Source organism: Pan paniscus, chromosome 9 (genome assembly GCF_029289425.2).
Source record: "Pan paniscus chromosome 9, NHGRI_mPanPan1-v2.0_pri, whole genome shotgun sequence".
Taxonomy (NCBI): domain Eukaryota; kingdom Metazoa; phylum Chordata; class Mammalia; order Primates; family Hominidae; genus Pan; species Pan paniscus.
Window position 1 is genome coordinate 36,545,270 of NC_073258.2, and position 24,199 is coordinate 36,569,468.

At 44.0% G+C, this 24,199-nt stretch overlaps 1 protein-coding gene and 1 pseudogene across 2 annotated transcripts in view; both read right to left on the reverse strand.

Annotated features, from left to right (window-relative positions):
• The window catches only part of ABTB2 (ankyrin repeat and BTB domain containing 2), a 207,991-nt gene that overhangs the window by 170,066 nt on the left and 13,726 nt on the right, over positions 1-24,199 (reverse strand). The window lies entirely within an intron of this gene.
• On the reverse strand, positions 14,575-20,585 carry LOC129393356 (cobalamin trafficking protein CblD-like; annotated as a pseudogene).

Sequence of the window (24,199 nt, forward strand, 5' to 3'; positions counted from 1 at the left end):
TCTCTAACAGAGCTGTATATGATTTATGTCTCCCCAAAATACGTGCACAGATGACCCAAATAGAAATTTAATTCTGGCTTTGGAAGGCACTCAGGTTTTGAGAAAAGAGCAGATTTTATTTCTTAAGGATGTTACCCTTGGGCTAACATTTGAATGCTTTGTATTTCCTGGGGGAATCGAAGTCAGAAGGCAGGGTCCTAAAAATGTACTCAGTGGCCGAAGCAGTCTGGTTGATGATTAAAACCTTATCCCTGGATGATCTGAGCTGAAAAGGCCATTTCGGCTGTAGACCATTTCAATGCCTCCACAGGTGTACAGAGATTTATGATAAAAGTCACTTGGATGGATATACCTCACCACAGTAGAATCTCTTCTCCAAAGCAAAGTAGAACTTGAAAGCTCAAGGTGCCATTGGGTGGGCTGGCTGCCTCTTGAATTCTCTCACCTAACCTTCACTAAGGACTTACCCCACAGGCAGGCATATGGGTGCCGTGTGTCCACATTAGAGGTCCGTGGAACTCTCTAGAACATACCAGACTAACTTTATCTCCCCTGGGCAATCCCAGCTCACTACTGAGAATGCCTTACTTCTGGTTAGCAAGCAGCACATTCAAGCTTGCCAATCTTCCCCAATACCATTTGTATCTGTCTTTCAGCCAGTGTGCATCAAAATCTTCCACAAAGTTTTACTTTGCGCCATTTAAAGATGTTTTACTGGCCAAGTGCGGTGGCTCATGCCTGTAATCCCAGCACTTTGGGAGGCTGAGGTGGGTGGATCACCTGAGGTCGGGAGTTCAAGACCAGCCTGACCAACATGGAGAAACCCTGTCTCTACTAAAAATACAAAATTAGCTGGGCATGGTGGCGCATGCCTGTAATCCCAGCTACTCGGGCGGCTGAGGTGGGAGAATCGCTTGAACCCAGGAGGCGGAGGTTGCAGTGAGCTGAGATCTCACCATTGCACTCCAGCCTGGGCAACAAGAGCAAAACTCCATCTCAAAAACAAACAAACAAACAAACAAAAAAAGATGTTTTACTTTGGGTCAAGTCATTGCAAGGGAGAATGAACAGCTGCGTATTTCTTATTCCACAGAAGCCAAAGCTTCTTAAATGTTTATAGACAACTCATGAGAGTGTGCCATATTCAATTGAAGTTCAACAGGAAAAAGGAGAAATATTCACCAACCAATTGGAAAAAATAAAAACAGTGGTTTAAGCAAGAGAATAAGGATAGACTTTAAAGGTTACTTCTTTTCTGTCTCAAAGTAAATAAAAACCTATTAGAGACAATATTGCTTTATCCAGAAAGATGCCTGTGATGTATCATTGGGATGCACCCGGATGCAAAGCCAACAACTAAAAGTAGCTTAAACAGCCAGGGCATTATTGTCTCCTATAAGAAGAGCTGGGTAGGGTCGTTTCAGGGTTGGTTGGTTCTGTGACTCAACAGTGTCATCGAGGACCCAAGTTATGTCCTTTCTCCCACCTTGGCCTGCATCAAGATGTTGGGTTTTGCCTGATTTTCCCTGCAGTCACGAGATGGCAGCTGCCGCAGCTCTAGACATGATGTTCGCATATACCATTCAAAAGTCTCAAGACCCCAAACCAAGGGAAAAGAAACCCTTCCAGAGAAGCTCCACCTAGCATCCTTCCCTCAGGCCTTGATGGCCTGAACTGGGTCACATGCCTGTTCTGAAACCAATCACTCTCAATGGGACTAGAATCGTGACAGCCTTCAGGACAGTCGGGACTCACCTCTGGGCCAGCAGAGAAAGCCCAAACTCATACCCCCATTGCTTCTGACACCGAAAGAGCCACAGTTTTGTTAGCAACAATGAAGGAAGGGCAGAGGATTTCTGAATATCCCTCTGGGAAATAACCTGACAGTATTGGCAGGGGTTCACAGCCCTTCAGGGCTTCTAACAATCTAAGCTACATATCTGGCCAGAAAGGCACGCAAAACCCATCCAGATAAGGTAGGTCTGACGTCAAATACCTTTTCATCATGAAACACACGATTTGGTTAATAACTAGATGCAATACACAGACCTTGTTTAGAATCTGATTCAAACTAATTTATATTTTTGAGGCAAGCAGGAAAATTTGGGTATAGACTAAGTACTAGGTTGTGTTAAGAGATTGTTAATCACACTTTGGGAGGTTGAGGAGGGTGGATCACTTGAGGTCAGGAGTTCGAGACCAGTCTGGCCAAGATGGTGAAACCCCATGTCTAATAAAATACAAAAATTAGCTGGGCATGGTGGCATGCACCTGTAATCCCAGCTACTAGGAAGGCTGAGGCAGGACAATCACTTGAACCCGAGTGGTGGAAGTTGCAGTGAACTGAGATTGCACCACTGCACTCCAGCCTAGGTGACACAGTGAGACTCCATCTCAAATAAATAAATAAATAAATATATAAATAAAATAATAAGAGAAAAAGAATAAATTATTAATCATGACAATGGCATTGTGAGAATTAAATGCAAGAAACTACATTAGGATGTAAGGAAACGCTTTTTTCTCTCCGTCACCCAGGCTCTAATGCAGTGGTGCAATCTTGGCTCACAGCAACCTCTGCTTCCTGGGCTCAAGTGATCCTCCAACTTCAGCCCCCCGCCCTCCCAGTAGCTGGGACCAGAGGTGCGTACCACCCCACCCAGCTAATTTTTGTATTTTTTTGTAGAGATGGGGTTTTGCCATGTTGCCTAGGTGGGAACAAATGCTTGCTTGCTTATTTATTTATTTATGAGACTGAGTCTCGCTCTATCGCTCAGGCTGGAGTGCAGTGGCACGATCTCGGCTCACTGCAACCTCTGCCTCCTGGGTTCAAGCAATTCTTGCACCTTAGCTCGAGTAGCTGGGATTACAGGCGCCTGCCACCACGCCCGGCTAATTTTTGTATTTTTAGTAGAGACGGGGTTTCACCATGTTGGCCAGGCTGGTCTCGAACTCCTGACCTCAAGTGATCCGCCTGCCTCAGCCTCCCAAAGTGCTGGAATTACAGGCGTGAGTCACTGCGCCTGGCCGCAAATGCTTATTTTTTAAGGGATACATACTGAAGTATTTAGGGATAAAATGTCATGATGTCTGGGATTTGCTTTAACCAAGTACAGCCAAAAAAGGGAGGTGCAGATAGCAAGAGTCAAAACGGAGCTAACAGTTCAATCTATGTGATGGATATACAGAGGTTATTACGTAAGCCTGTATACTTTTTTTAATGTTTTTAAATTTTTATAATGAAAGCATTTAGCAACTAGGGCATGGTATCTCTGGCCTGCCTTCTGTAAGTTCACTATGCCTTAAGGCTGTTTCTCCTTGAGTCGTTCACATTTTTTCTTCTCTCTCCAAGATCTTTGCACTATCGGCTCGTTCTCTGTTCAAATGTCACCCTGTCACAGGGGTTTCCTCCCCCTTCATAGTCCTTCTGTCTCGTATTAGCCTAATTTTTGTTGTTCTTCAATACAGTTATCACTATGTGAAGTCATCCTACTTGTTTATTTACTAATTATTGTCTATTTCTTCCATGTAGAACAATCTCCATGAGAAGAGTGACCTAGTATAGCTTGCACAATCTTTCTCCAGGGCCAAATTAGCACCAGGTGTATGGAGGGCACTCAAATATTTGAATGAATAAACTGAACTTTCTTTCTTTTGAAAAGCCCTTACCAACACAAAGCAAAACAAATGACTAAGCTAATGAGCACTTTACATCAATGTAAATTCCCTCTTTTTATTTTTTTTTTTGAGATGGAGTGTCACTCTGTTGCCCAGGCTGGAGTGCCATGGTATGATCTTGGTTCACTGCAACCTCTGCCTCCTGGCTTCAAACAATGCTGCATCAGCCTCCTAAGTAGCTGGGATTACAGGTGCCTGCCACCATACCCAGGTAGTTTTTGTATTTTTAGTAGAGATGGGGTTTCATCATGTTGGCCAGGCTGGTCTTGAACTCCTGACCTCAAGTGATCTGCCTGCCTCAGCCTCCCAAAGTGCTGGGATTACAGGCATGAGCCACCATGCCCAGCTACTTTACATAAATTCTTAGTTAGTCCTCACAACAGTCCTATGAGGACAGGTATTATTGTGCTATAATTAAAATCCCAGGCTTACTTTAACCCTCACACAAGTGGCAAATATCTGCCAGACAAGTTTCCAGCCCCTATTCCTGGGCCCATGATAGGCATCATCAATGGATTTCTGAATTCTTTCTTCTGAGCCTGAATTCCCCACAGTGCTCCAGACAGTGATGATTGATCAGGCTTGGTCCATGAGGTGATATCTACTTGTCATTCCCACAATAAGTCATGCTGTTAAAAAAACAGGTGCCAGTTAGACTGAGCTACCCCTCCAACAGTTCTTTCTAGGGTCCACTCCTGCCTCTTCAGGAAATGCAAAACCCAAGCCTACAAATAAACCTCAGCATTGGTCAGTAATGCTGCCAGACCACTGGATCAGCCTCCAGGAGGTTATTAAATAGCACAGCCCAGCTGCCAAAGCCTTCTGAGGCTTGGCATGCAAGTAGAGGCTCCCCTTTGGGGACCGCTGGCTGTCCCTGTTCAGTTACAGATCAGAATTTCCAGCTCTGCTACTTTTTAGCTTCCCCTACCTTTCTGCCAAGAGAGCACAAAGAGGCACAAAGACACCAAAGCAGGAGTCAGGGGCCTATGTCTGGGCAGGCTCAGCCTCTACTGGAGTGCCCGTGGCAGACTGTATCACCTCCCTCCACCTCAGAGTCCACATCTGAAAAGTGCACTGATTCGGTCACAGTTAGAGTGCTTTCCAGTTCTTTTTTTGGTTTGTTCTTTGTTGTTGTTGAGGTTGCCTGGGCTGGTCTCAAACTCCTGGCTTCAAGTAATCCTCTTGCCTTGGCCCCCTCAAAGTGCTGGGATTACAGGTATGAGCCACCATACCTGGACATTTCCCAGTTTTAACTTCAGATTCAAAGTCAAAGTTCTTAGAGCTCTGGTATTATGTGCATAATCCCTGGCACATAGAAGGTATCCTATGAATATTTACAGGAGGATAGGAAAAATAACTAGTTTGGGAGCCTCTTTAGTGGTCCATCAGTGGCCACTATCAGAGGAAGGTCTGAATGTGGTGGAGAATAAATGCTCTCCAAGACAGAACCAGTGCTATACCTTCCAGTATGTGTTCTTTCCCCATGGAGGTCCTGTGATAATGCAGGATTAAAAATCAGTGGCCCAAAGTTCTGCTATTTGCTGCCTACATGACCTTAGGCAAGTTAAGCTCTCCGTTCCCTAGTTTCCTCACTTATAAGGTGCAGATAATCACAGCACCAACATCATAGCATTATTGAAATAGCAATATACCACCTGTAAGAACCTAGAAAAGTGCATGGCACATAGTAAGTGCTTAATGAAGTTAGCTATTACTATTACTACTCTTACTACTGTATTGATCTATAGATTATCCAGCCCAGGAGAGGGGATTCTGCTGCCTGGTCAAATGCTGGATAGGCCGGGTGCAGTGACTCACGCCTGCAATCCCAGCACTTTGGGAGATTGAGGCAGGCAGACCACTTGAGGCCAGGAGTTCGAGACCAGCCTGGCCAAAACAGCAAAACCTCATCTCTACTGCAAATACAAAAATTAGCCAGGTGTGGTGGCACATGCCCGTAATCCCAGCTACTTGGAAGGCTGAGGCAGGAGGGTCACTTGAACTCGGGAGGTGGAGGTTGCAGTAAGCTGAGATTGCAACACTGCACTCCAGCCTGGGCGACAGAGTGAGACGGTCTCAAAAAAATAAAATAAAATAAAATAAAATAAAATAAAAATAAAAATAAAATTAAATTAAATTAAAAAAAAGAAAAAGCTGGATAAATGTTTACTAAATGAAAGAATGAGTGAGGTAAAACCAACTCTTAATTCCTTCCAGGTCTTTCTCCTCTCTCTGTACTCTAATAGGCTAGCAGTCTCCTACAATGTTAGATTTTATACAAAGGGTAAAGGGATAGTGGTGAGCTTTCTATACATTCCACTTAAACATCTAGGAAAATACCGATTCTAAGTTGACAATGGAAAATTAAGTATGTAGTTTTTAATCCTTAGACCACCCACCAAAAAAACCACAGAGATATAGTCAAAACACACAATAGATACATTAAAACAGAATACTAAAAAATGTTCTAGCCAGGTACAGTGGCTCACATTTGTAATCCCAACACTTTGGGGGGCCAAGGCAGTTGGATCACTTGAGGCCAAGAGTTCAAGACCAGCCTGCCCAACATGGTGAGACCCCCCATCTCTACTAAAAATATTAATACAAAAATTAGTTAGGTGTGGTGGCACATGCCTGTAGTCCCAGCTACCTGGGAGGCTGATGTATGAAAATCACTTGAATCTGGGAGGCAGAGGTTGCAGTGAGCCGAGATCATGCTACTGCATTCCAGCCTGGGTGTCAGAGGGAGACCCTGTCTCAAAAAAAAAAAAAAAGTTTAAATAATCTAAAGGCAGGAAAGGAGAAAGGGAGTAGCCAAAAACAGAACAAACAGAAACAAATAATAAAATAACAGAAACTAGATCCAAATACATAAACAATTAGATTAAATGTAAATGTTCTAAACATATCAGTTAGGGCTGGGTGCGTTGTCTCATGCCTATAATCCCAGCACTTTGGGAGGCCGAGGCAGGCAGATCATTTGAGGTCAGGAGTTCAAGATCAGCCTAGGCAACATGGTGAAAGCCTGTCTCTACTAAAAATGCAAAAATTATTTTGTATTTGGGCGTGGTGGTGGGTTCCTGTAATCCCAGCTACCCAGGAGGCTGACAGGAGAATCGCTTAAACCCGGGAGGTGGAGGTTGCCGTGAGCCAAGATTGCACCACTACTCTATAGCCTGGGCAACAGAGCGAGACTCTGTCTCAAAAATAAGAAAAAAACATACCAGTTAGGAGATAATGGATTATGAGAACAGATAAACAACAAAACATGACTATTTGCTGTATACAAGAAACTCACTTGGAATACGATATAGGCTAGTTAAAATTAAATGTATGGAAAAACATTATGCAAACGTATCAAAAGAAAGCTGGAGTGGCTCTAATATCAGATAAAGTAGACTTCACAGCAAAGAAGATTACTAAGGATAAAGAGGGACATTGCAATCCTAGTTTTTATATAAAGCATCAAAGAAGATGATATTTCTAGGGGAAAGGAGTGGGAGCAATTCAGGAAGATCCTCTGTGTCCCACCCTAGGAATCCATCCCCCTAGCCACTTGAGGGCCCAGTAGCAGGGGAAACGTGGCCTGGCTCTCACTCTCAGGCCTCAGGCACATTTGGTTATCTTCACTCACCCCAGTTCCTTTCCACTCTCAATTAGCTTTTGAAGAAAAGCAACCCCAAAAGTGACAGGAGTCAGGGACCTTGTTGGAAAAAGTCATTCTCAGCCCAGGATTACATACTCCTTCCTTGGTGGTAAAATGTCAACTCTATAGCATCATCCTATAAATGGGACTCTATATGCATGTTGTTAAGGATTTAAAATAAAATTCCCGTATTTCCACCCTTCCCCCTCTCCCAGATACGTTTCTCCCAAAAGAAACTTACAGAGAAAAAAACTTTAGAAACCAAATGATCCTGCCTGGGAGAAAGAGTTCTGGATTATGTTTTCTGCTGCTATGACCTTGGCAGAATCTGGTTTAAACAATCCCCCGGCAGCTGCGCGTACATGGTTAGAATGCACTTTGTCTGCTGTCTCACTCCTAGACCCAACTCCTCGCTGGCTGTTTAACATTTCCAACCCTCATTCTGCCTGTACTCTGAAATGTGTCATCTAGCACAGTGTGTGAAAATATTGAGATTAAGGTGGCCTCATCAGCCCTAAGCAACTCTGACTCTGTCCAACTCCAGAATAAAGATTTGGTTTGTGCTTGGACTGGTCCTGCTGTCCAGGCTGGATTGGCAGTCAAAGTCAGACAGATGGAGAGATCACGTGGGTCAGACAGGTTGGAAGGAGGCCCACTCAGTATCCCCACTCAGTATCCCCCCTTCTGGAAAGACACTGGCCTCAGCATTCAGGCAATCTTCCTTCTTCCCAGGCTTCCAGTTTCAAGAGTGATGAAATCTGTTATCAAGGGAGTACTTGCTTTTTTGACTGTGAGAAATCCTGCAATGACAGTCTCTATCCACAGCATCGGAGTGAGGGACGCAGGCTTTGCAGCTGGAGGGAGCCTGGTGTGAGGCTGGCTTTGATGCTCACTTGCTTGGTGACTTGGGGCAGGCTGCTTAACCTCCCCAAGCCTCTGCTGCTTCCTCTGAAAATTGAGGAGAACAGTATCTGCCCTTCTACTGGTGTGATGAGGATTAAATGAGACAACGTATGCAAAATTCTTAGCACTGTACCTGAGCTAGTAACTGCTGAATAAACAGTTTCTGTTATTACTGCAACAGGATCATTCATTCCTCCAGAGCAGAAACCACCTTTTTTTTCTCCATGATGCCTCTAGAGATGCCGGCCACCGGGCAGGCATTCAAGGAACCCTTATTGGCTCTCAACATTCACACTATCTGGGTCTAGTTAGTTGTAGGTACTTCAAAAGGAACATTTTATAACACCCCTCCTTGTCTGGTTTAGTTCTGAAATGGAAAGCAAATTGGCCACTTAGCCATCCAGAATCCTGAAAACACGTGGCCTCTCATATGGTCACATCTTCTATTTGCATCTACAGCTGATTAAAAGCAAAAATCTACGAGATGAACTTTTCAATAATAATTGTCAACACTCAGTTTAGACCAAACAGTTGAACTAAAACTTCAAGTATGTCAAGGTAGCACTGGGTCAGAGATAGACTAGAAGAGAAGTAACATTTAAATTCATCTGGCACAATTTAAGATCCCATTAAGACAGAAATAAACCCAGCCTGCAAGCTATTCAGCACCTAAATGGCTCACTCCTTCAAACCTGTAATCTGAATATTTAAGACACACTCTAAAGAAGTGCTTCTCTTTCAGAGAGGAAAGGTTTCATTAGAACAAATAAACACTGAAGTCAGTGAATATAACAAATAATTGCTCTAACAGCAGCAACCAAAAGATACTCTCATTAACGGTCTGTTGAAACTCTTCAAATAAAGTTACCCTTGCCCTACTTAATGTGGTGATGTGTTTCTCTAGAAGACTGGTTTTTCCATTCCACTTTTCCTTCCAGATCCATCTTCCATCCCACTTCCCACTCCACCCCCCTGCCCAGATCACCCAGCATCTTCTCTCCACAGCATCCAATCTTCCTCTTCTATCCACAGCTGACCTACAGTTCTCAGGCCATGAGGGCTCCCCACCTTCCCTCTCAGCATGGGGTGGAGCATGTGGTTATGGACTACAATGACTGGTTCAATGATGGGGCACATGACCTAGGCCAGGCCCATCAGAGCCAATGAGACTCAAGTCCAGAATCTTTGAGCTATCACAAGAAGCCAACTGGTCCCCTTTCCTACTCAGCTTCAAAGCTGAGGCTGCTGCAGCTAGTTTGCAACCACAGGAGAAAGGCTGCCAGATAATGGAGACAACCCAGGAGCAGAATCCAGAAGCAAGAGTAAGCAAAAGAAACAGGGTCCCAAAGGTACCAGTGAACCTCTGAGTCAAAGTGTACCTGAAGCCAATCCTACTTTGGGACTTTTAAACAAGCCAGTAAATTCAACTGTGTCTGTAGCCTGCAGAGTCCTGACACTGAAATGGTAAACAGAAGTGTACTTAGAAGCAACTTTATGGTTTCTTAGCTTTAAATTACTTAGGAAATGAGAATGATGCACTGGATTCCCAGAACTCCGTCCCATCTCTGTGCCCAAGTATGAGTCCAGGACTGGCTATTTCTGACCAAGTGGTTGCTGGCTGGGAAGTGCCAGGGACTTCACTTGGGGAATACTGCTTAGATAAACAGGTCTTGGGTAATGACAAAGCACTGATCTCAGGACTCCTGACTTCTGGTCCCTGCTGGGTCACTCCTTGGCCATGGGACCTCAAGTAAACCCTTCTGCACTTCATTTTCTTCTAAAGGAAAACAAAGCCCTCTGCCTCTAACACAGGGAGAATAGGAGCCAGTACTGCCTGGTATTTTGGGCTTTGAGTTGGGTAGATCTAGGTTCAAATCCCTAGTCTACCCTAGATCCAAGATTAGGATTTGGGTCAAGAGGCCCAATCTCTCTGACCCTCAGTTTCCTTCTTTGTAAAATGGGAACAAATCAGAGTATTGTTGCACAGAGTTATTTTAAGAATTAAATAAGGTAAAGTTTATAAAGTGTTTAGTAAGGTGTCTGATATATAGAAAGACACAATAAATGGTAGCTATAATAGCTGTGAGATCAAAGGAGAAAGAATGTGAAAGTGCTTTGTAAAAACCATGAGAAACTGTACCTGTATTAGGGATTATTGTCATCACCTCTCATTCCTAAAATGGCCATGGTTATAACATCATAGTGTGGGGTAAAGGCAATAAACTTATGAAATAAATTCAATTGATAAATTATACCCAATCCAGCAGAGAGATAGTTGTCAATGAGGCATAGGGGTGCAAACCCCATGCTATAACTGTCATTTCATCAACAGTTTAGCACACTCCCAAGAAATATGTTAGGGTGGTTCATGGAAAATGCTATCAATTAGTGACCTGTTAAATGTTCCTCTGGAGGCCTGGAACTGTTCCCAAGCTATGTGCATGCAGTCAGATCCCTTTGGAACTTTTCCAGAGCTACATCTGCAAAAGTACAGGTAAGATCCCCTTCCTGATTCTCCAACTTCTTTTAACAACTTCATGGGCAGGATGCAAATCTGCCTCTTTATGAATGAGAAATTTCAGTTGCTGAGCTTGGCAGCAGAGATTTCCAAGAAATCCAGCCTTCCAGTGGACCCCCTCCTATGTTCCACCAGCACATCCCATAAAATGAGTTCTGGGTTTCAAATGGGCTGCTTGCAGGAAAGAGACAGCTGTGGTAAAACCAAAAAGATATTCCTTCCACGTGTTGAAGAATAAAGTCCTCCTGATTGAAGGGACTTTGGCTTCTTTTTAGTTTGGAGGCATTTTAAAAAGCATACACGACAAGCCTAAGAAGTGCTTACCACAAGCATATAAAGGGTCACTTCAACTCATGTAAGTATTGCTTAACGCGGAAAAAATTAAAGCTTGAAAAATCAGGACCATGAAACGCAAGGAGTAAGGAGTTGTGGAAAAACAACCCCATCTGAGGTTGCAATACTCCTTCAGGAAAATAGATACACTGTTCTCTTACTCTCTTTTCTAACTGTAGCCTATATACCAGCCATGTGTATTTTGGACTCCTTCCCATCCTACCATGATTTCCTGTCTAAGTCTGGGTCCCATGGTAACTGGAGCAATTTGGCATGCTGGCCCCAAACACCATGACTGGCCACGTGAGGGATGCCAAGTGGGTATCTCTTCCATAACAAACATCTCTCTCTTCTGGCTCTGTAATGAGGTTACTCTCTTACTCATAAACTCTTACTAATAAAGTCTTCAGTTGATAAATGAATCTTCCCATCCAGCCTCTTTCACTCACCCAGAAGGAAATGATAATCTTTTGCAGAGCCAGAAGATCTATGTGCTCAAGTTTACATTGCATGGGGTAGAAGGGTTGCAAGACTGCGGGAAAAAGAAAAATTAAAAACCCCAGCTTTGCCGCTAGCAAAAGTGTTAAGTAGTTCAGTAAAAGCCAAACCTCATTTATGGAGTGAGCAGAAGTTATCCTTGGAAATGTATTTCCTGGTGAGAGTCCCAAGGATATGGTGACATGAGTCACAGGTTTTACAAGCCTGAGGGCTAACTTCTATTTATCTTTCAGATCTCAACACAAATGACCACCTCTGGGACTATGACAACTCCATGCCCCCAATATGATTTTGTAGCCATGGTCTTCTCAGTATAGTATGCAATAGCCTGTATTACAACTGCCTGTTTGATTCTTGCTTTTGGACCCAGAGCTCCTGAAGGGCAGGACTGTAACTTTTCGCCTCTATTCTGATGCAGCACTTAACGTAAAGGAGGCATCTGTAAATGCATGTGATGTGGCTGTAGGCAGACCTAGCTCTAGATCACATCACAAATTTGGAGCATTCACCCTCTAACCTGTCCCAGCCTCCTGCATCTTCACTGCCACCTACCCACTGCACAGTTCTCCCTTCTCCTCCATGAAGACCTACCTTAAGGAAAGGCTACGCTAGTAATCATTCAGACTAAGGTCAAATGGAATCCTACACGCAAAATTATTCCCTCCGAAAATGTAACCCCCACACTCACACTCAGGGTATTATGCACCCATCCACCCTTGACCTAAGGGAATTAAATTATAATTGGATAATTTTAGCCAATCACAGGGGTAGATATTTTGGTTGGGTTTTTTGAGGAGGAGCTAGAAAAACTGGCTCCTCCAGCTGCTTTTGAAAGCACACAGTGACCCACTCCTGGCCCTCAGCAAACCCAGCATCCAGGGACCACCCCCCAGCCCAGGGGAGTTGGTCCAGCCTAGCCCGCTGTCCAGCAATGCCTCTGTTGATTTTGCTAATAGAGCAAACAGACCCTCTTTGAAAAAGAGGCAAAGGCAGCAGAACTCTGCTTTCCTGCACATTTCCTCTGCCTTATTAAGCAAGAAGAACTGGTTTCAGTTAAAAAAAAAAAAATCCTGAAAGCCACTGATGGAACAGTCTCTGAAGTGCGTTCAGGGAGTCACAGGACATGGAAGGAAATGGAGGGCACAGGAACATGAATTATGGTGAGCACTGGGGAAATGCCTGCTTCGTCTGGGTGAGAAACAGGCAAAGACTTTGAGGTCAACAATGGCCATTCATAAACAAACAGCTTTAACTTATTAAGCATCAAGGGTTTTACAAATATTTCTCGAATGATTTTACATGTGTTGTCTCAGTTGATTCTCCTAATCCAACCCTATAGCACAAGTACTATCACTTTAAAAAATAAACTGAGGCTCAGAAAGGTTTAATAATTTACCTACCCCCAGAAGTTCAAGAACAGGTAAAAGTAATTGAAGGTGGCAGGAGTCAGAATAATAGTTATGTGGGGTAGACACTAATAAGGAATGGCCATGAGGGTGTCTCCTAGGCAGGAGTGTTTTAAATCTTGATCTTGACCTGGGTAAGTTACATAGCGGCATGTCTGGGTAAAAACGTATCAAGCTGTGCATTTAAGACTCCGGACTTTATGCATCCCAATCTATACTAAAGGAGAAACAAAACAAAACAAATAAATAAGAAAAACAAACAAAATTCCCAAAAACTAAAAATAAAGGAAAAACAGGCTGGGTATGGTGGCTCAAGCCTGTAATTCCAGCACTTTGGGAGGCCAAGGTGGGCAGATCACTTGAGGTTAGGAGTTCAAGACCAGCCTGGCCAACATGGCAAAACCCTGTCTCTACTTAAAATAAACAAATTAGCTGGGCATCGTGGTGCTCACCTGTAATCCCAGCTACTCGGGAGGCTGAGGCAGGAAAATTGCTTGAACCCGGGAGGCAGAGGTTGCAGTGAGCTGAGATTGTGTCACTGCACTCCAGCCTGGGCGACAAGAGTGAGACTGTCTCAAAAAATAAAATATAATAAAGGAAAAACAGGTAATGCCTCCAGCTCAAATCACACAGTGAAGATCCCAAAATTGAACCCAGGTCTCCCTAATTCCAAAACCTATGTTCTTGTCTCCTTTACTCTGTCAAATTCAAGATTCAGAGGCAGGACATGAGGATACGTTATACCCAGATGCTGGGATCTGCAAGCACATGACTGACGTGTCTCAAACATCTTGGTGCTTCCCCTTTCCACTAAGGGAAGGGAGCCACAGGTGGAAAAAAAAAAAAAAAAAAAAGCCACAGGCAAAAGTCATGATGCTGAGTGGTGACGATGGAAACAGAAAGGTCTAAAATCACACCAAGGCAAACACTATCAGATCCAACCCAAACGTTTCCTTCTCTTGGAAGGAAAATCTCCTGGCTACCATGAATGCTCCTAAGGTGACTCTAATGAAAGCCTTTACATCTGGCACAGCAAGGACAAAAACAACCCTGTCTTTGTTCAACTGTTTTAGACACATACGGGAGCTCATGCCTAAGACCTGCCCCAACCTAAGAATCCAGGCAACTTAAATATCCCTACTGTTCTGTGTTCTCTATGTGAAAGCCACTGTGGCCGGAAGAGAAAAAACTCACTTCTCAGAGCATTTTGCACAGATGAGAGGCAATCAGAAAGGGTATGAATGGTGGCCTGTGGCATGGTTCAGGTGGTTCATGGGATAATAAATAGCTACCACCTATTGAGAACCCACTAATTTTTTAACCTCAGGTGCACAAATTGGATTTATCATAATCCTTGGTTCATGACCATTTTTAATTAGCTATAATGTGAACTCAACTCCCAAACAAAAGCTAGAGCCTTGGCAACCATCTACATGCATCTAAACCATATGACCCTCCCTCCCCTAATCCTTCCCTTTCCCTCTTCCCATGAGGCATAACCATCAACCTTGTTTCCCATCCTCTCACTTTCTCTCTTACATGGTATTTACTGTGCCTGTAATGTACTCCTTCAGCACATCTTAATATTTGGGTTTTTTTTTTTTTCGTAACCAAATGTGTGATTTATTTTTGGAAGAAAGTAATTAAAACTGAGGCCTTTTTCCAATAAAGGGGAGAAATAACAATAACAGATAATACCCTAGTTACAAGCTAATTACCACATCCTATACAATGTGGGTGTGCTCAACATGTATTCAATGATATGAATAATGAACATTTGCAATTTTAAAATCCCATATCACTTGCCAGGGTTGTAAATTCATAAATGCTGAAATAAATACTTAGAAATAAGTATATTTTAAAAACTTTAGTCTGACAGTGTTTATAGATCAACCCAAATATTACATACAAATAATACAGCAAATGAATGGACATTTCCGCTAATTTCCACTTAATTTCTTCATAATATGGCTGTCTGGTGTTGCATTAGTGAAGATGCTTCCTACAACTACACGGGTACCCCAGAGACTATGATGAATCACTTTAAGCATCGAAGGTCATCAACAGAGAATCCTAAACATCGGTAGCATTCATCAGTTTCAAAAAGAGTGTTGTTTGTATATGGTCCAAAAAAATGCCAAACCAGATGATGGGTCAGTAAAGTCAGCCCAATATCCCTCAGCTCAAAGAGTACAGCAAATTTCCTTAGCAACATTGATGAACTTTTCTAAGAGCACTTCTCTTTCAGTTTCTACTTCTTCACTCTAAACAGTCATATTATTCTTAGTTTTCTGTGTTACAATCAGAATGATTAATTTGCTATTAGCTACTTCTGGAAACAGTGATTCAAAATCTTTTCGCCGCAATTCTGGACACGTTTGTATTGCACACTCCACTCTGGCACTTTCAAAGTTAAGTTTCTGCACTGTTAATTTCTTGTTCAACAGGTGCATCATTACCCTGAAATTCATTCACATATTGTGTCATCACAAACTTGTGTCTTTCACTTGATAAAGTTTCTGCTAGAACATCAGGCAAAGTTTTATAAAGCAGGCTTTTCTTCTGTGAAGCAGTCCCATTGAGGTGACAATCAAAACCTATGATCCCAGGAAGCTTGAACCTCTGATCTTGAGGTCCAAACGGTCCCATAGTTTCATCAGGCCACACCTTTTGAGAGCATATATCTGGAGGTAGAGCGGCCACATGAGACACCTAAACCTGACAATCCTGCGGTTGAAAAGGCTTTGGGATTGCCAACGTTTTAACTAAAGAGTAAAATCCTGGGAGATAGGAAAACAGTCTGGCTCTGTTACAAAGCTCATTGGCCAACTCTACTGGAGGGGACAGTTCACTAAATAGCTTTCCTTTGGTAAAGTTATTCCAGTCACCACCACTGTCTCCAGCTGTCCCAGAACCTGACGTTCCTGCCATCCAATATTTGTTTTTAATTTCTCTACATTGTATTGTGCTGTAATATAATCTTTTGAGCTTATTTTTTTCACTTACTACTAAAGCTTATTCAACTAATTTTTCCTCCTATTCATTCAATGTCAGCTAAGCCCATGCACCTTCTGAGAAGCATTGTTTACACTTTTGCATTTCACATTTACAACACCATAAGGCAGGTACTACTATCATTCCAAGTTTATAGATTAAAAAACAAATAGGTTGAGGTACTTGCCCAGCACCACATTAAAAAAGCAGCCAGGCCAGGCACAGCATTCTGGGAGGCTGAGGCAGGAGGATTGCTTGAGGCCACAAGTTTGAGACTAGCCTGGCCAACATAGTGAGATCTTATCTCTATAAAAAATTTTAAAAAATTATCTGGGTGGGTGTGGTGACTTGTGCCTGTAGTCCCAGCTGTTTGGAAGGATCAGCTGGAAAGATCACTTGAGCCCAGGAGTTTGAGGTTGTCATGAGCCATGATCGTACCACTACACTCCAGCCTAGGTGACAGAGGGAGGCCCTGTCTCAAAAAAAACAAAACAAACAAACAAACAAACAAACAAAAAGCAGCTTACCTGCAGTTAGACCCAGGTTTGTTTCCAAAGCCCTTATTTCCCTACTGTAAGACTCAGGGTTAATGCTTGCATATGGGTGGGCTCCCTCCCCATGCCAAAGGAAGGGTGGCCAAAGATAACCCCCAAACTGGTAATCATCATCACCATCATCATGACTAACATACGGGAGACTCACACACCAGGTCCTGTTCCAAGCATTTTACGAGGTGTAGTTCATTTAATCTTGTCCACAACTATCATATGAGGGAAACAGGATTATCCCTATCTTACAGACAAGTAAACTGAAGCACCGAGATATGAAGTAATTTGTCCAAGAAGAAGTGGAGCCAAGATTTGAACGCAGGCAGTCCAGCTTCATACCCACACTGTCAATCACAAGGCCCTACTGCTTCTCAGTTTACTGAGGAGGACAACCACCTGAGTGCAAGTGAGTGGATTCGGATGAGTGCTGGCTAAGAGGAGGCCTGTGCTGGGCTTGCACCTGGGTGGAAACTGCAGCACTTCCGGAACCTGGCTTATTTGTTGAGGAAGGCCCCGATTCTGGGCCTCTGTCTGGGGAGAAGAGTTGCATGCAGGGGCTGTGTAGGGAAGGAGGCAGGGGTTGAGGAGGAGGAACAGCAGACCACAACACAGACAGCCTTAGGACGGGCACAGCTGACTGGCTGCGGTCTCAGCCTAGGGAAATAACAAGGTTCTCAAAGCCAGGACTGGAAAGGCCAAAGGGCAGTACCTTGAGGAAAGATGGCACAAGCAGCTTTCTCAAAAAATTCTGACACTGTACTTATAATGCAGGATTCTTATTTGACCCAATAGCCTAATGCTTTTGATTAAAACTTTCAGCATGGAAAACGTGGGCTTTGAAGCCTGACAGTACTAATCTCAAACGCTGGCTCTGCCACTTGTGTGTATGTGTGACCTCGAGCAAGTCATTTCAACTATCTCAAGGCCTCAGTTTCCTCATTTGTAAAATGAGGATAAATAATGTGACCTACAGCTCACAGGCTGTAGTGAGGATTCCATAAGATACTGCATGCAAATCACTAGTGTCCTGCTCACCTCATAGTAGGCATTCGGCAAATAACAACCTATATTTTTATCACCACCGACTCATCACATTTGGTTGGAAAAATTAAACGAGATAGCATCCAATAAACATTGGTTATCTTTCTAACACCTCTCCCCACCTCCCCCCACTCAAATCACCCTAACCATGATCTCCACCTTACCACCCACAGAGAAGACCCTCAAAGACTGGCCTTTCCCAAACTGTACATCCTCAAGAGGGTCCTTTGCCCCATACATACTCTGAGAGGAGTGCAGAATAAAATCCACCCCCAGTGATGTAGATGGAATTCACAAACCTGCCCGTTTATCTAGAATCGCCGCAAGAGTTGCTTTAAAAATACAGATGTCGGCCAGGCACAGTGGCTCACACCTGTAATTCCAGCACTTTGGGAGGCCGAGGAGGGTGGATCACCTGAGATCAGGAGTTCAAGACCAGCCTGGCCAACATGATGAAACCCTGTCTCCATGAAAAGTACAGAAATTAGCTGGGTGTGGTGGCGCATGCCTGTAATCCCAGCTACTCAGGAGGCTGAGGGAGGAGAATTGCTTGAACTCAGGAGATGGAGGTTGCAGTGAGCTGAGACTGCACCACTGCACTCCAGTCTGGGTGACAGAGTGAGACCACTTCTCAAAAAAGAAAAGAAAAAAAAAAATACAGATGTTCTGGTCGGGAATGGCGGCTCACACCTGTAATCCTGGCACTTTGGGAGGCCGAGGTGGGTGGATCACTTGAGGTCAAGAGTTTGAGACCAGCCTGGCCAACATGGTGAAACCCCATCTCTACTAAAAGTACAAAAAAAAAAAAAAAAAAAAAAATTAGCCGGGCGTGGTGGGGTGCACCTGCAGTCCCAGCTACTTGGGAGGCTGAGGTGGCAGAATCACTTGAACCGTGGCAAGGCTTGCAGTGAGCTGAGATCACACCACTATACTCCAGCCTGGGTGACAGAGGGAGACTTCCTCTCAAAACAAAACAAAAAAACAGATGTCTTAGCCCCACTTTTACAAGTTTTCACTTAATAGATTCAGGGTGGGTTCCAGAATACTAATGTTATTTTCAAAACTTATTTATTACTATTACTTTTATATAGAGACAGGGTCTCATCAGCCTTGGAGGAAAAAAGCAGAACCTAAGCCTAGGAATATCAACAGTAGGAACAGTGGCAGTGATGGTAGCAAGAGCACTCCCTAAAGCCCCTTCCATCGTCTTGAAATCAGCAACAGTATCTACCTCTGCAGGATACTGTGTAGCTCAAAGGAGAAAATGCAGGTAAAACATTGTAACACATCTAAGTTCTTACTATGTGCCAAGCCTTATGTTAACTGTTTTATATACATTTTGCTATTTTGTTTAGTCACATCGTCCCTGGGAGGTATTTTTTAAAACACCATTTCTCGTCATCTTGACCAGGCTGGTCTCCAATGCCTGGCCACAAGTGATCCTCCCACCTAGGCCTCCCAAAGTGCTAGGATTACAGGTGTGAGAACCTGCACCCAGTCCAGAACATCAATTTTTAAAGTGCTTCAAGATGTTTCTGCAACCAGCCAGCTCCGGCAATGAGTGACTTAAGGGAAAGGGGAAGAAGTATGTGGGCTCATGCTAGAGGTCACCACACCCCACTCCACACCACATCCTTCTGAGGCCTGAGGGGCTGTGGGGACAATGAAGGCGACCACAGCACAGATAACAAACAAAGCAACTATTTGGCAAGAAGAGTCCGAGTTACCCATTAACTATGAGTGATCTGTCAGTGCCAGAGAAGCCTCACAAAAGACGATGGTGTGGTCGCCTGGGAGGGCCCTCAGTGAGGACCCAGTTACACCAATGGCAACACAATCATGCAATATCCTGGCCTTGTGTCCTTCCTGTTTTCTCTTTGAGATTGGTGCCTCCCTGAGTAGAATCATCCCTGGAAAGTAGGGATATCATCATTTCTCGGTGCCATTTGGATTCCCCCAGTTTAAACTCCTCTCTTGTAACAATGGTGATGAAAATTACTGGATTCCCTACATATGATTCCAAGTTATTTGGATTTCATCACTAGTGGCAGATTTAGCACATTCTGGATGTTGGCAAACGAGTGGCAATTGCATAAATACATGAGCACTTCACACCACAAATTAATCCTATAGAAATAATCCAGCTCTGATTACACTGTTTGACTGGGTGGTGCTTTTTAGCTTGTTATACAGCTGGAACCAGCAGGAAGGAGGCAGGCTGGTCACCATGTGGGGTACCACAATGACAACTGCACAGTCATGATTTATGATAACTGCACAGTCATGCTTCTTAGCCTCACCATCCTCCAAACAAACAAACAAAAACAAAAAAAGAAAAAAGGACAGGAAGGAAGGGAAGGGAAGAAGGAAGAGTAAAAGACCACACAGAGTCCATAATATGCAAGTTTAACTTAGACACTCACTTTACACACTAAACCCCTTCTGGGTCGCTTTTTCTGACTAGACAGATAATACATTCTCAAGGAGAAAATGCGAACAATACATGAAAAAATAGTGCACCAAATGCCATTGCTGGGAAGCAACAATAATGAAGATGGCAACAGTAGCTCATACCTGGTGGCTGCTACCTGCCATGTGCTGGGCTAAATGCTTTACTTAGCATCATCCCATTTAATTCGCACAACCAGCCTGCCAGGTAGTTTTAGTATAATCGCCATTTTGCAGATGAGAAGATTGAGGTATTGCAAAGTTAAATAATTAGCTATATGATCTAGCCAAGTGACTGCAGGAGTCAAGGTGCGAACCCAGGACCCAGGTGTGACCAAATATCTTTTCAGAAGGATCCTTTCTACAGCTCAAGAGAGGGCTCTTTTGGTCCTACTCTTCTCAGAGATACTCCTCCCAAAGCCACCCTCAGCTAAGATCTCAGTGAAGGCTCTGTTCGACTCAGCCAAAGGACCACAGGTCATGTGAAGCACTAAAAACTTTAACCTCAAGTTCCAAGGAGCCCCAGATCCTGGCAGTAGCTGTCCTGGTGGCGGCTCTCCAGGTAGATACCAATAGGCCAGCTTTAGGCAAACACCTCTGAAAGAGCTCACCTCCCATGGTGGAAGAAACAGTCCCTGAATGAAAGCTCAGAAGAGCTCCTAGTTCAAACAAACAAACATCCTCTGATTTATGACAAGAAGCCAATCAACAAGCTCAGTAGGAAAGATGAGCCTTAGAGGAAAAAGCAGAACCCAAACCTAGGAATATCAACAGTAGGAACAGTGGCAGTGATGGTAGCAATACCACTCCCTAAAGCCCCTTCCATCATCTTGAAATCAGCAACAGTATCTACCTCTGCGGGATACTGTGTGGCTCAAAGAAGAAAATGCAGGTAAAACATTGTAACACATCTAAGTTCTTACTGTGTGCCAAGCCTTATGCTAACTGTTTTATATACATTTTGTTATTTTGTTTAAATAGTCACATCATCCCTGGGAGGTATTTTTTAAAACACCATTTTGCTGATGAGGAAACAACTTGAGAGGGGCTAAGTGACTTGCCTCAGGCCACGCAGCTTGGAAATGATAAAACCCGACCTTGTGTCAAGGGTCCAGAGGTTAGAGCCACAAGAATCAATGGCCTTAATCTCCATTTCCATGAATCTTCTTGTTTCTGCAAACAGACGGCTTCTGAGAAGCTGGGGAATGGTTAAAATTTTTAGACCTGTGAAAACCCAGAAAGCTGGCCCCAAGCGACCCACCGCTGACCCACTCTAATGGCTGTATTGTTGCACAGAACTGTCTGCGATGATGGAAATGTTCTATATCTGCATCGTCCAATATGGTAGCCACTAGCCACATATGACGAGGGAGCACAAGAAATGTGACTTGCATGACTGAGGAAATGATTTTTTTAAACCTTATCGAATTTGAATACATTTAAATATACACCTGTGGCAAGTGGCCGCCGTATTGAACACAGCAGCTCTGTGGCTCCTCTCACTCACAGCTTGTCAGGTCTCCTGGGCACCACAAGATGAAAGTTCTACAAAAACTCATGAGTTCCCAGGCCAGGCCTCAGTGTGAACGGAAAAATAAAACAAATTTTTCTTACTCCCAAGCAAATGCCATTGCTCTGATCTTGGAACGTTTTCAGCTGGAAGAGAGAAATGGCCATTTCCAAAACAAATGACCTCTCCCCATTTTCCTCCCTTTAAGGAAAAAGATTAAACGTGTAAAGGGTCCCCCATTAAATTACTTAGGAAAGGTTGCCACATTTTCTGGTGACAAATGCCTTTGGCTTATGATGACACAAGGACTCAAACACGGTAGAAAGAAAAAGCCAGAAGGGTAAACAAGAAGAGGTCCCACACTCTCCAAGGTATCATAAATCAAGGAAATAGACTCAAGGAGCTAACAGCTTCCAAACATTCTTCCTCTTGAGCTATTTTAAGCAACCAATACACACAACCTTTCAGAGGCAATTTCATTCACACTAACAGAAGAGAAACAATGAGCTTCATAGGGTATTATCTTTAAACACGCAGAGAAACAAATACCTACCCCACAGTTCTCAGGCGCAGCTGGCTGGCCACCCCACTGGGCAATGTTACTATTTTCAGGCCCCCAATGGCTCAGTTGTTGAGATGCAGTGAGGGATGCTTTGGCCTTCCTTCAGTTCCTCTTGTCCTCATGGGCCAACCCATTCATTTCTTTGCTCAGGAAATCACTGCATGTGCTTCGTCCCCACCCAGGCCACTCCTGAGGACAGGAGGCCACAGGGCAAATGAGGACTTCAGAGCTCAGAGAGCCCGGCTGTGTCATTGACTAGCTATGTCACCTGAACTTCTCTGAGCTTGTTTTTCAGCAGCAAAATGGGAGTAAGAGTATATATGATGGTAAGAATCACATGATATAATACACGTGAAGCACATGGGCCGGGGTCTCGTGCTTTGTAAAAGTTTGACCCACGGTAGGTCTGTGCTGGGTATCAGAGTTGAGAATTCAGTCTCTTGGCTTCTCTGGCTGGGGAGGGAACACACATGGTTGAAGAGTAGAGAATCAGGGGTAAGACTGCCTGGACCACCACTTATTACCTGCATGACCGTGAGCAAGCTACCAAACCTCTCTGTGACTTTGTTTCTTCCTCTTAAAGATGGGAATCACAGTATTCACTTCATTTACCAGTGGGGCAAATAACATCTTATGGTGTCACTCCCATTTCATTTATTTATTTATTTATTTATTTATTTATTCGTTCATTCATTCATTCATTTTTTGAGATGGAGTCTCACTCTGTCACCCAGGCTGGAGGGCAGTGGTGCGATCTTGGCTCACTGCAACCTCCACATCCTGGGTTCAAGTGATCCTGCCGCCTCAGCCTCCCGAGTAGCTGGGATTACAGGTGTGCGCCAGCACTCTGGGCTAATATGTTGCTCCCATTTTAGATCTAGCCATGCCCTTTCCATGTAAACCTAACAGTTCAAGCTTCTCTTGAGTGTTCTTTGGTGGTCCCTCTAGATGAGTTACCCAAAGCTGCTGTGGCTGTGAAATGAAGGAAAGTCACCATCCTAGGTGGGGCGAAAAGACATACTCCAGAACAAGGATGCTTTTACCACTAATAATAGTTAATGTCTGCATCCTCACTATATACCAGGCTCTCCCAGGAATGCTACCCACATGGTCCGGGCCCCACGCCAGACCATTTATTTCAGAATATCTGGAGGTAGGGCCTTAAGACAGACAGACACACACACACACATACACACACTTTTTTTCTTTTGAGACAGAGTCTCGCTCTGTTGCTCAGGCTGGAGTGTGGTGGTGTGATCTGCGCTCACTGCAACCTCCGCCTCCCAGGGTCAAGTAGTTCTCCTGTCTCAGTCTCCCGAGTGGCTGGGATTACAGGCGCCTGCCACCACACCGCCTCATTTTTGTATTTTTAGTAGAGACAGGGTTTCACCAAGTTGGCCAGGCTGGTCTCGAACTCCTGGCCTCAGGTGATCTGCCTGCCCTGGCCTCCCAAAGTGTTGGGATTACAGGCTTGAGCCACCACGCCTGGCTGACACTTTTATTTTTAAGCTATCCAGATAATACTAACGTGAATCTAGGATTGAAAACCACTGAAACAACAACGCTATCAGCTAGGAACTATGGCAACCCCATTTAACAGAAGAGGAAAACTGAGGGCAGAGACGTCAGCTATCTAGCTGGCAATCAGACAGTGACAACTCCTTCAGACCCCATCTCTTAGCCAGGCTTTGCACCCTGCCCCTCCTGAGCAGTCGAGGTCAAAGCATCCAACAGGCGGTTGGATACTCCCAAACCATTCGGACACCACTCCAGGCCCCATGCCTTCTCAAGCCACCTAAGAGCGTTCTTTTTCTGGCCAAATTTCAGACCCACACTTGACCTCCAGGAATCCAAAGCTGCCTGAAAAATGGAGTCTTGCTTTCCCAGAATTGAAGGACACAGACGCAAAGTCACAATGATCCACAGAACAATTGGACTAATTAAACAGCCCCCATTTTAATGACAGGAAACAACAGAGTTGATGATCTTTATTAAAGGCTGCTGGCTGCCTACAAAGAAGCTGGAAAGCAAAAATCAGGGGCTTTTATGGCCATCAGCCAAAGATCGTAAGACTGAAAATTAAATCTCTATTGTCTGAGTCTCTATGCAGCCCT